This window comes from Lepeophtheirus salmonis, chromosome Z (genome assembly GCF_016086655.4).
Source record: "Lepeophtheirus salmonis chromosome Z, UVic_Lsal_1.4, whole genome shotgun sequence".
Taxonomy (NCBI): Eukaryota; Metazoa; Arthropoda; class Copepoda; order Siphonostomatoida; family Caligidae; genus Lepeophtheirus; species Lepeophtheirus salmonis.
This window is the reverse complement of record NC_092584.1, coordinates 10,347,355-10,359,151: the sequence shown is the minus strand read 5'-3', so window position 1 is coordinate 10,359,151 and position 11,797 is coordinate 10,347,355. Positions and strand designations below refer to the sequence as shown.

Genomic DNA, 11,797 nt, shown 5'->3' with positions numbered 1-11,797 from the left:
GCTTTTGATTGGTTGACCGTTTGAATTAATTTAATTAAATAAATTTTTCCCTGAATAATGATTCTAAATTAGTAAGTACAGATATTGGTAGAATCGGGTTTATGGAGACCATTAAAATAACCGATTCCGATACTTCAAAAAAGGGAAATTCTTGCCCAATCCGAGGCATCGGTATACTCCTTAGTATTATACATATAGGATAATTTACTTTCAACAATTCTTCAGGCATCTACTTTCTCTAAAAAACAAGCTTGATGTAAAAGTTAATTACCTATACTGGGTGTGGTGAAAAAATCTTTACACTTCTTTTTGCTACATAAATCAAGGTTTTTATGAAGGCATTAAAATTGTTCCGGCCAAATACTATAAAAAAAACAAGAAAAAAAAATTCTTAAGTGCCTTAAAAGCCTAGAAAATGCATCTGAACGCCTGTGCACTTTTGGATGCTGGCAAGAAACCAGGAGAAATTGTTACCATGGGTTCTAAGTTAAACTTCTCAGACATGACCGTGGTGTTCCAGTAGGATGGTACGCCAGCACACACGTCCAAAAAGGCCCTGAAGGGGTTACAGATAACTTGCCCTACTCACTAGAGGCCATCCCATTGGACTTCACCCTTTGTGTGCATGTTGAGTCCAAGGCCTACACCGTCCTTCACACAAATATTAACAATCTCAAGGACACCGTCAACCAGTACTGGGATGGTAACTCTGAAAACTACATCTGCAATGGGTGCAAGGACTTATGTGGCCACCTGGAAGCCATCATTGCTGCCAAGGAGAGCTACATCGATGATTAGGGTAGCCAAAACATCATATAGGTTATTTTTATTTAATTGACATTAACTGCTTGCTGAAATACATCTTGATAATGGTCTAGATTGAATGTGTAAAGATTTTTTACCCACACTTGGTATTAATAAAGAAAAGTGTGATTACGAGTCTGCTAAAGATTTTTAAGTTTACACTTATTATCTTGGAAATGCCTTACTACTTTATCTAAAGAATAACTATATAACAATGAGAATGTTATTAGCAAAAGCTGAGCGCGTCACATTAAAAAAGAAAAGGGGAGCATATATCCTTATTATTAACGCAAACTGTGTCTGTATTTTTTTCTGCTCGTCGTCATCTAATAATTGTGAGGAACGCAGGTTACTCCTGCCAGAATCTATATTAGTAAAGCAAAGTTTGTCTAGATAAATGGATGGATGCTTGGATTTCGTAAAGTCCCTTTTGTGTGTATAATACTAGGGGTACGCAGAATTATCTATTTTTTTAAAAATCCTGAAATCTATTGCTATGCACAAAAAAATTATTTTTTATGAAAAAATAAATTTATTTGTATAAAAATTAAAAATATAAAATTTTTGGATGAAAATTACAAAAAAATACAAAGTTATTCAGAAAAAATAAAAAATTTTGTAATAAAAATCATAAATTCAGAGGTATTCTCCAAAAATATTAATTTTTTTAGGAAAAATTTCAAAAAATATATTTTAAATATCAAATTTTTTGCTTGAGTGCATAATTTGCCCGCAGCACGAAAAATTTTTTTAGTAAAAAGCAAAAATTCCTTTATTTTGGGGTAGGCTACAGACCCTCCAGTTTAACCCCTTGCAGATGTCCCTGTAATAGTAGTGTGTAGATACTTGATCTGGAAAATAAGAATAAAATAGAGTGTGCGCGTCATATTAAAAAAAAAAAAGATTATGCAATATTTAGAGATGTAAATAAACGCTTATAATGAGGTGTCGATAATAGACTCAGTAGAAGTAGAATTGACGATCGACATCCGTGAAATTCCTCCCCATATACATATATCTTTGCTAGTTACGGAGTGGTGTCTGTGTTTAATTCTTTTTATCTGATAGATACTCGCAGCTCATGTAATGAAACGTCATGACAACTAAGCTAACTTGCCTCCAAAGCATTTTTTTAATGTTCCTTTAATTGGTTAGCTGGAGTTGCACTGATTAAGTATAAGTAAACATTATAGTATTATAATTACTCCATTTAACCTAGGAATCTTTTGGATAAATCCATATACATTAAATATATTTCTTTCTCTAGGAATAGCCGGGGCGCGAACGTACACACATCAAGTTGAAGAGAATAACCCCCGAGCGTGCTGTCCAAACTGTCAAGTTGAGGCCGTTACTTTTCATTTTCTTTTTTTTGAAGATACATTGTTTCATATTATTTAACTCTTAAGCTATTCTTACTCTTCTATCATTCTTGAGAAGAGAACATGCAAATGTTGAGTAGCTACGTGTGAGGTTGCTCATGAAAAAATAAATAAATAAAGACTACCATTGAGGATTTCTTGTACCAATTATCTTCTATATTATGAAAGCAATTTGGATGTTTGTCGACACTTGATAAATCTGGGCCTATGTAGTTGTACTTGTAATAAATAAGTAGGGTGAATGAACAATGCAATGAAGTTTTTTGCCCTAGTTGCAACTATCCCATTTCAGGGGCGTTCGCATGGTTATATATATATATATTGGGTAGATTAAATTTTTTGGGAAACTAATTTCAAAGAAGCATAACTTTAAACAAAAAATTGAAATTTTTGGATACAAATTGAAAGATTCTCTAGCGTTCAAAAAAATTGAATTTTGTTTCCAAAAAATTTGGAAAATTACACTTTTTGGAAAAAATTAAAGTTTAACTATTAAAATTTTTGAAAAAAATTTCAAAAAAGCATGGGTATTCAGTAGAAATTAATTTTTTTCTAGATAAAAAATTCAAAAATTTGCAGCTTTCAAAGAAGTTAAATTTATTTCGAAAAAAATTACAAAAATCAAATTTCAAATATTTAATAATTTTTAAAAAAATATCAAAACTCTACAGTTGTTCACACAATGTCTAACTTAATATATATTAAATTTTTGAAAAGAAATTTCAAATATTACATTTTTTTAAAAGAAATTTCGAATATTAGATTTTTTTAAATAAATTTAAAAAAAGCATAGGTATTCAGAAGATATTTACTTTTTTATAGAAAAAAAAATCAAAAATTTACACCTTTCCAAAAAAGTTAAATTTTTTTGGCAAAAATGACTAAAATGCAATTTCAAATATTTAATTATTTTTTTAAATATAAAAAAATCTATAGTTGTTCACAAAAAATTTAATTTATAATATTATATTTTTTGAAAAAAAATTTCAAATATGAGTTTTTGTGAAAATAATTTCAAAATAGCATTTGTATTCACAAGAAATTTAATCTTTGTATTAAAAAAAATCAAAAATCTACAGTTTTTCCAAAAATTAAATTTATAAAATAAAATTTCAAATATTTTTTTTTTAATTTCAAAAATCCACAGTCTTTTATGAAATTAATCAAAACTTAAATTTTAAATATTAAATTTATTGAAAAAAAAATTTGATCCCTATCTTTGCAAAAAAACTTTTCATCCCAACCATAAAAAAAATTCTGGTAACAAGTAAAAATTGCTCTATTTTTTTTTTTAGGGGGAGGGGATTGATGCATCCGTTCTGAACCTTACAACTTATCAAATTATACCTCACTCAGTGAGTTTTGAAGTTTGAAACAATTACATCAGCTGATAGTATAATACAAAAGCATCTCCAAAAGATAAATAATTTCTCAATATTTGTGAACTTTTGATTTTTTTTCTAAAAATATTAAAAACTTTATATTTGAAATGTATATTTTCAATTTTTTCCCAAAAAATTTTATATTTTCTAAATAACTGTGGATAATAGATTTTTTTTTTCCAAATAAATAATATTTTACTTATAATTTTTTAGTTATTTTGTTTTTTTTAAGTTTAATATTTAGTATATACCTATAAATTTTTGAAAGTTTTTGGAATTTTTTTGACAAAAAATCCCAAAACCAAGCCCTCTTCCCTTTGAAAAAAACAAAAACAAATATATATAATCCTGCGGACGCCCTAAAATAAAAAAGAGTTCAATTTTTATCGTTTGCAGAAAAAACAATTAATAAATGTCTGCATTATTACAAAAATACCCCTCAAAGACAGATTTTAAACAATATCTCATATAAAATTCACAATTAAATAATTTCATCCACAATAATCTTCATATGGCCGTAGCTGTTTTATTGTTCTAGAAAAAGGGACTGTCGCAATCGTTTCCGTTCTCCCCTATGTCGATCGTTTTCTCTTTCTGTATAAACTATAACCACTTGATTATATAACATAAATAATATTCTTAGTATATTCTGTGGAAGAAATTTGAAATAAGTAAATTAAAAAAACGGAAAGAAGAAACATTATTTTGTATTTAGTTATTGTTTTTGTCTTCTCCCAGTCCACAACTACTACGTCTGTGTAGTAGTAGTGTATAATTCTTTTTATTATTTGATCACCTACATATAAAGAAAGACGTCACATTTATTTATTATATTTATATATATCAACGAGTGAGCGTAAAAAAAAGCGTGCTCGTAGTTTCATATGTTTCTTTCTTTTCCCTTTCTTTACACGTTAGTTGTTTGAAAGATCCCTTCCTAAAAAGGTAGGGGGAGTGTCTTCCTCGTGCCTCATTTATTTTTAGCAGAAAAAAATATCTATTTTTCTTTGGTTGATTATTACTGTTTTAAAGACTTTTCGGATTTTCCATTACAATTTCAAAGAAATTCAACTGTTTGTCTAATACATATTCGAATATCATACGTAGATCAAAGGTAAGAGGCTTTTTATATTCTAATAGGATCGTGAATCGGACATGTCCCTAATGAATATCGGACTTCAAACTCACTATTTTTTAAAAAGATTCGTTCTTAATTAATGGATTATCTATTCCTTTATATAAATGATCAAATGAGTTGATTCATAAGACGATTGATTCGTACCTGGATTAATGTACATATTCGGAATTTTTATGATTCAACCTTTTCTTGTACCGAGTGGTCCATGATTGAAGTATCACTAACTTTAAAGTAACTAGATTAAGAGTTTTGTATGTAGACATTTATTTACTCAAGTCAGATGTGATGCCTTGGATCGACGAGACGTTTTTCTGCCACACTGCAAATTAACTCCAAATATGACCAGTGCGGTTACCTGGATCAGCGAAATATTTTTGGAAGATTAATGCTAGCTGCAAGTCAGCAATGAGTTCTGTTGTGTTCTTCCTGATTTATTTGGTCTAGTCCAGTGTTAGAACCGGTCTTATACAGTATAGTGAGTAGCATTGTCTCAGTGCCTATTTATTCGATCAAGCCTAGTCTTAGGACCGGTCCTAATAGTCCTTGAGACGTGTTCTTAAAACCGTACGTCCTTATCGCTATCAGAACTAGAATTGAGTAAAAACGCCGAAATAAACCTGAGTGGCGTCATCAAGAACTGCATTTATTAAGTTTTAAAACTAATATGCAGGACTGAACTAGACCGGAACGGACGGATACTGAACTGTATTCATTCCTAAATAAAGACCGACACAATACTAATTAAGGGTATTGCACATATCTTGCAAAAAATATTGACATTTTCATAATACTACGAACATAAGGCAGGGCCGTACATAGAGGGGGGCTGGAGGGGCTGTATCCCCACTTAATTAATAAAATTTCATTTTTTACAGGAAACTTTTTCCCTCAGAATGAAAAAATTTTACGCAAAAATGGGGTCTTCCAAAAAATTTAATATTTGAAATTTTTTTCGAAAGCAATCTGTATTTGAAATTTATTTAAATATTATATTTACAAAAAATTTAATTTTTGAAATATTTTTTGAAAGGTAAGGATCCCCAAATTTTTTTTAAAAAATTTTGATTTTTGAATTTTTTTCAGAAAATTTCACAAAACAAGCCCCCCCTCCCCCAAAAATATAATCTTGTTGACCCCTTTCCCCTTGTAAGGACGGACACAACACTATTGTTAAGGGGCCTCCTTTTAGATTAAGGATCAAGCACCTTGAATGTAATATTGGTCAATTGGTGGACAGTATTAAACCTTTAAAAAGTATTCCTAAACATTATAGTACAAACCCAATACTCAGTGAGCAGAACTGGTAGTTTTTTTATATGAAAAAAAAGAAAGTATTTTTTCAAATGAGCCCTTTTTATAAAATAAGGAATATATTATTTTTTATCTTAATTTTAGTTAAAGTCACTTCGTCGCTAATCCAAAATTTACAAAAGATATCCCATTTCTCTGCCTCTGATACTCCATGGAGGTCACTTTTTAATTTTGTGATGAAACCTTAACTCAAATCTACCCTGTACATAAATAAAAAGATCCTTTTCAAAAAACTTTTTCCTATTGGATCCGGCAATCAATTAATTAGATAGATTTATTTAAATGTCCGTTTGATAATCATTTAAAAATACAGATGATTTGATATAATATAATTCATTTGTTAATGTTAAATATCGATAGTTTCTTTATGTTCATACTGGTGTTGTATATATTGAGAGGTCGAATCTGTTTTTAGGCTATTAATTGAAAAGGAAGTATTCGTTTACTTTGAACCCCTTCTAAAAATACAATATTTGTATTACAAATTAACTACATAGCCAATATTCAACATACGTGGATTATTAATTACATATAATGATTTCTTGTGAAGTAATTGTGAATTATTGGATTTTAAATCCTTAAGACTTACCTTACATTTACTCAATAGCAGTTGATTAAGGCATTATTGATTATGTTTTATACTAGTGGTAATACTCGAAGTTATTAGGGGTTGACAATCATACAAATTTTACTTGAATAATATAGAAAAATAACTCCACTAGGACCCCTTGTTGTTACACTACGTTTTCATGAGCATATTCACATGTGCTACTCACTCAATACTGAGACGTTCTCAGCTTATAAGTAGTTAGTAGGAAAATAATACGTCATTCATTCCAAATATTAAACTTTTCTGATTTATCCACGGAGTGATATCTAGAGCTGATGAATATACATATAGGTAATTGAAATTCAGTAGATCAAATATCTAAACTTTACTTAAGGACAGAAAGTACAGGGTCGTCCAAAGGGGATTGACTGAAGGGGCTGCAGCCCCCCCCCCCCAAAAAAAATTAAGAAATTTTGTTCTTTTTACTAATAAATGTAACATTTGGAAAGAAAAAAAATTCAAAAAAATTTAATATTTAGAAATTTTCCCCAAAAATAGATTTTTTTGTGAACAGCCGAGGATTTTTAGAAATGTTTTCCAAAAAAATTAATATTTGAAATTTTGTTCCAAAAATTTTAATTTTTGATTTTGTTATTCAAAAATATTTAATTTTATGTAAGTAACCGTGATATTTCTGATTTTGTTTTCCAAAAATTGAATTCTATGAAAACAACTTTGAATTTTGGAATTTTTGTTCATCTGAATTTTTTAAATTTAAAAAAAACAAAAAATTATTATTTGAAATTTGTTTCCAAAAATTTTAATTTTATGTGTAAAATTTTTTCTAAAAAATTAAAATTAATTTTTTTTTCTAAAATGTTTAATTTTATGTAAATAATCGTGAATTTTTGATTTTTTTTTCCGAAAAATTTAATTCTATGAGAACAACTGTGAATTTTGGAATTATTTTTTTTAAATGAAAAAAAACAAAAATAACTATTTAAATTTTATTTTTTTAATTTAAAAAAAAAATTATTTTTAAAGAGCTATGGATTTTGAAAGTTTAAATACTACAATAAACGCCTTTTCATCAATATTAAGGGATATAGTCACCAATTGGATGTTTAAATGGGACTAACAAATAGAATGACTTAAACCTTTCATCCCTCTATTGCCTAGTTTTATTATTTATGAAACACCAATAATATCTATTATGAATATGTTATTACATCGGTAAACAGTCTTATTTCCATTTTATTAGATAAAAATTAACTATTATAATAGAAAGGATGTGATATATTTCTATAACGATCCGACTTTTCTAGTCTTTAATTGATCCAAAATGAATAATGGAACAAATTAAACCAATTTGAAAGATTTTGAGTATGTATTACTTTAATTTTATTCAAATATGAGTGTTTATCATTTGTATTATCTAGTGTTCTATGCAGTTGTGAAGTCTTTATGGTTATTATAAAATCTTTTTGATGGTGTTTTATCAAGGTTTATAACGTCAGTAAAAACGCTCAATGAGAAGATGCGATTTTGATGTCATTTTACCGTGCTCATTTTGGGACGGTGTTTTTTAACAAACACATTTAAATAAATATTTGTGTAACTAATCATTTCGTCATTAAGGAACGGCTCAATTTGGGGTATTATATATTTACACTGAGCATTCATTAAATCAATTATAATTAATTTAATTATTATTTAAGTGGTTTTATCCATATTAATATTCGACAACTGATGATTTATTTTGTTCAATTAGAGTGGCACCTCCTCTGTCTTGTATAATTTTTATCCAAGGATTTATGGGAGATTATATTGGATTAGAAAATCGTCTTATCAAAGAGTTCTATTCATTAACTATCAATAAATATTTATTTATTTTACATTGGATAGGTATATATGTATTAGTGATGAATGGGTTGGTTTTCATTCGAGTCTGTATCTTTTGAATTCCTTGGTTCCAGGCTAATATGCACATCTGGCCTCCGCAGAGCCCAGACCTCAATCTCTTGACTATTCTCTTTTGGCGGACGTGGAGTCCAAGCCCTGCAGGAGACGTCACAACAGCGCCCACGCCCTGAAAACCTCTGTTAACTAGGGTTGTATCTCAATTAGTGCTGAGTACATCCAGAGGGTCTGCAGTAGGTTCTGCCATTGAGTTAAGCTCACCATCAATTCTGAGTGCGGATACATTGACGAAAACATTTTCTTTGGGTTTCAATTAATAATCAATAGATAATAAACTTGTATCCTTGTTCACTCAGGAACCTGCCATGGGCTTTAATACTTTGTGTGTTAAAATGGGTGAATAATAACGGTTGGCCCGTAGATTATAGGGCAGTTTGGAAAGGAGGGAAGGTTGAGTGTTTTTATATATATTTTCCACTTTCCTCATAATTATATTTCTCTATTAATTGTGTGTGCACAAATAATCATTCTAAAATAGATATTCGTAGTTGTTTGTGCCCGATACATCTCTACAACATAGTATCTATACAGTTTTCAATACACAGGAGTTATTAAGTCATAAATTACATGTAGGTAAGTACTGTGATTGACTGACATTTAAGACCCCCTTTCCCTGTAAATCGTTTTGAATGTTTAATATCTACGTAGTAAATATGATTTGTTTCCCACTTATCTATACTATACCACATATGCGCGAATGCATCACTTTAAATACCATAATATATACACACATAGACATCTTTTTATTTTAGGGATATGTGATGTTGGTTGCAAAGGTCAGGTTTTCCTTTATTTGTTATTTTAGTTTCCTTTTTCCAAAAGACAAACCAATAAGTTTTAAAATTCAAAAAAGTTTTATTTATGTTTCATGAATATATTAGTTTTGTTTTACACAGTTTTGAAAATCATGTTGTGTATACACGGAACAAACCGAACCTCAGGTTTTGTAGACCTGGTGTTTTTAATTTTTTGTTTCTTTTTCAATTACTTTTCATTCAGAAGTTTAAGAGGAATAGTTTGTTTATACAATCAGATGCAACATTTAATAATAAAAAAACACAAAAAAAACCTTAGTTTATAACTATAGATGATCAATTAATTAGAGAATTAATTTCTTGCAATTCCGCAAAAGTCTTCAAAATAATTTACTAATTCATGAAATCAAATACCACACAATCAGTTTTATAAATAGGCATTAATTTTGACTCTTTACATATTGATAAACTTATTTTAATGTGTGTATGACTTTTCCATCTTACAAATGTGCTTATTTTCTCAATTTCTAATATTGGAGGGTGGAGGATTAGATATTCTAGGATTTGAACGTCTGTTAGTAAGAAATCAATCATGGCTAGAATGGGCACTCGGCTATGTCCTGATAAAGCATTATCAACATATTGTTTTAGTTTAGGGATAGGGGAGGTGTGGTACTTTTAAGGGGGTCTGACTTAATTTCCCCCGGCCATAGATTGGTTATCAGTCTTCGTTTTTTATAATTATCTGAGATATAACTATACATTGATGTAAGTTTTGTCCCTGTACTTGAAATAATGTTGAAATAAACCGTAAATCCAACGTTTTTTTGGGCGACTTTAACCTGACTTTTCTGACGGATAATGGTTTTTTTTTTACTGTCTTTCGGGGTACTTTTGGGGTGGGTCTTATATCAAATAAATCGTATGGAGACTATTTCAGGGGTCTTTGGAGGCCAGACCCAGAAAGAGATGGGGGGGGGAAACTGACAAACAAAAATTCAATGTTCTAGGTACATAAGTAATTTCAAAGGGTCAAACCTTCTGTACCTTATGGGATGTAATCTTTAATGGGAGCCTCTCAGAAAATTACGACCGGTTCGCTTCCCCTCTTTTTTTGTATTCTTTTTACATTATGACGTAATATTGTTAATATATATATTAGTGTTGAGACTCGGTTCAGCACATTTTCTTTTTGGCTCGGTCTTAAGTGATTTTTTCTAGACCAATTTTTTTTTCGGTCTCCTATATTATTTTTTAGATCAACTGTCATTGAATTTTTCAAAAAATCTCTAAAAGTACACGATATTTTTTAGAACAAACATCTTATACATATAATATCTATTTATTCATTCGATTATTCAGGTAAAGCAGTCGAGTTATATATAATAAGAATCCGTTTCCTCACATATTAGTGAGTTCATTTATTTTATCAGTAAGTGGACTTATATGTTAGAGGGAATCGAAGGAAGATACTTCTAACTTGATCATCCATCTCTAGAGATGCTCGAATTCAGAACTCCATATTCCACGAGAGACAACGGAATTAAAACTCATCAGATCTATCTCTGTTTAAACTTCGTATGACGTCATTGTAGCTGAAAATACATATATTATAAGCAATTTATCTATGAAATAGGTCTAGACCGAATTTTTCCTTTAGACCGAGCTAGACAGAACATTTCCTTTAGACCGACCCATATATACCAAATTTTTCAATAAGATCGGTCCAGACGGAGCTTTTTGTTCGACCAAATTAGTTTGGATCAATAAAAAAATATAACTGTCTCAGAGTGGTGTAGGATTTACCTTCGCCATCTCCCGAAATTTTTATCTTTTTTAAATTGTGGACCAATTAATTTGGTCTCACTTTTGGAGCAATTTTTTTCTTATAGGAGCTCGTCTTAATGCCAATACAGTCATTAGTGTCCTTCTTGATATTATAATTAGTATGTCTACTTTCATAAGTAAAGTCATGAATCTGTATTAGATGTGTTCTATGAAAAGTAGAGCAGAAATCTTGATGCATTGTTGATAGATTGTGTAGATTTTTTTGTAAGGAAGTGTCAATACTATCAATCTGTCAGTTGATGGGAGTAATTATCAATTTATCTCCTTTACTTTTCTTATTCCTTTCCCTTAATTGTTTTCAGATCATGGAGCAATTTTTTCGCTCTTGATATAGATTGATCGATCATTTTTAGGAATTTTGAATATATGGACTGATTTTCTGCCCGTCTGCCTGATTTTATGAGCTGTACAAGTATGACGAATGGGACTTCATATGACGTTTTGCAGGTTCATGTCATCAGATTTGAAACACAGCTGACATCATCAACAGTTCATCTATAGAATCGGTCTAGACCGAATTTTCAATGAGACATATTTTTTTATTCAACCGATATAGATCGATTGTTTATTTGATAGCAGACTTAACTTCTAAATCCCTTACTCAAAATCCACACAGTCTCTGACCGGTACGGATTTTCAGGCCGAGA

General features: G+C 29.8%; 1 protein-coding gene across 1 annotated transcript in view; it reads left to right on the top strand.

Annotated features, from left to right (window-relative positions):
* The first annotated feature begins 4,304 nt into the window (after positions 1-4,304).
* The window catches only part of LOC121130296 (uncharacterized), a 151,847-nt gene continuing 144,354 nt past the window's right edge, over positions 4,305-11,797 (top strand). Inside the window, exon 1 of the mRNA XM_040726059.2 lies at positions 4,305-4,682. The gene's annotated coding sequence lies outside the window, so the exon portion shown is untranslated. The remainder of the gene's footprint in view (positions 4,683-11,797) is intronic.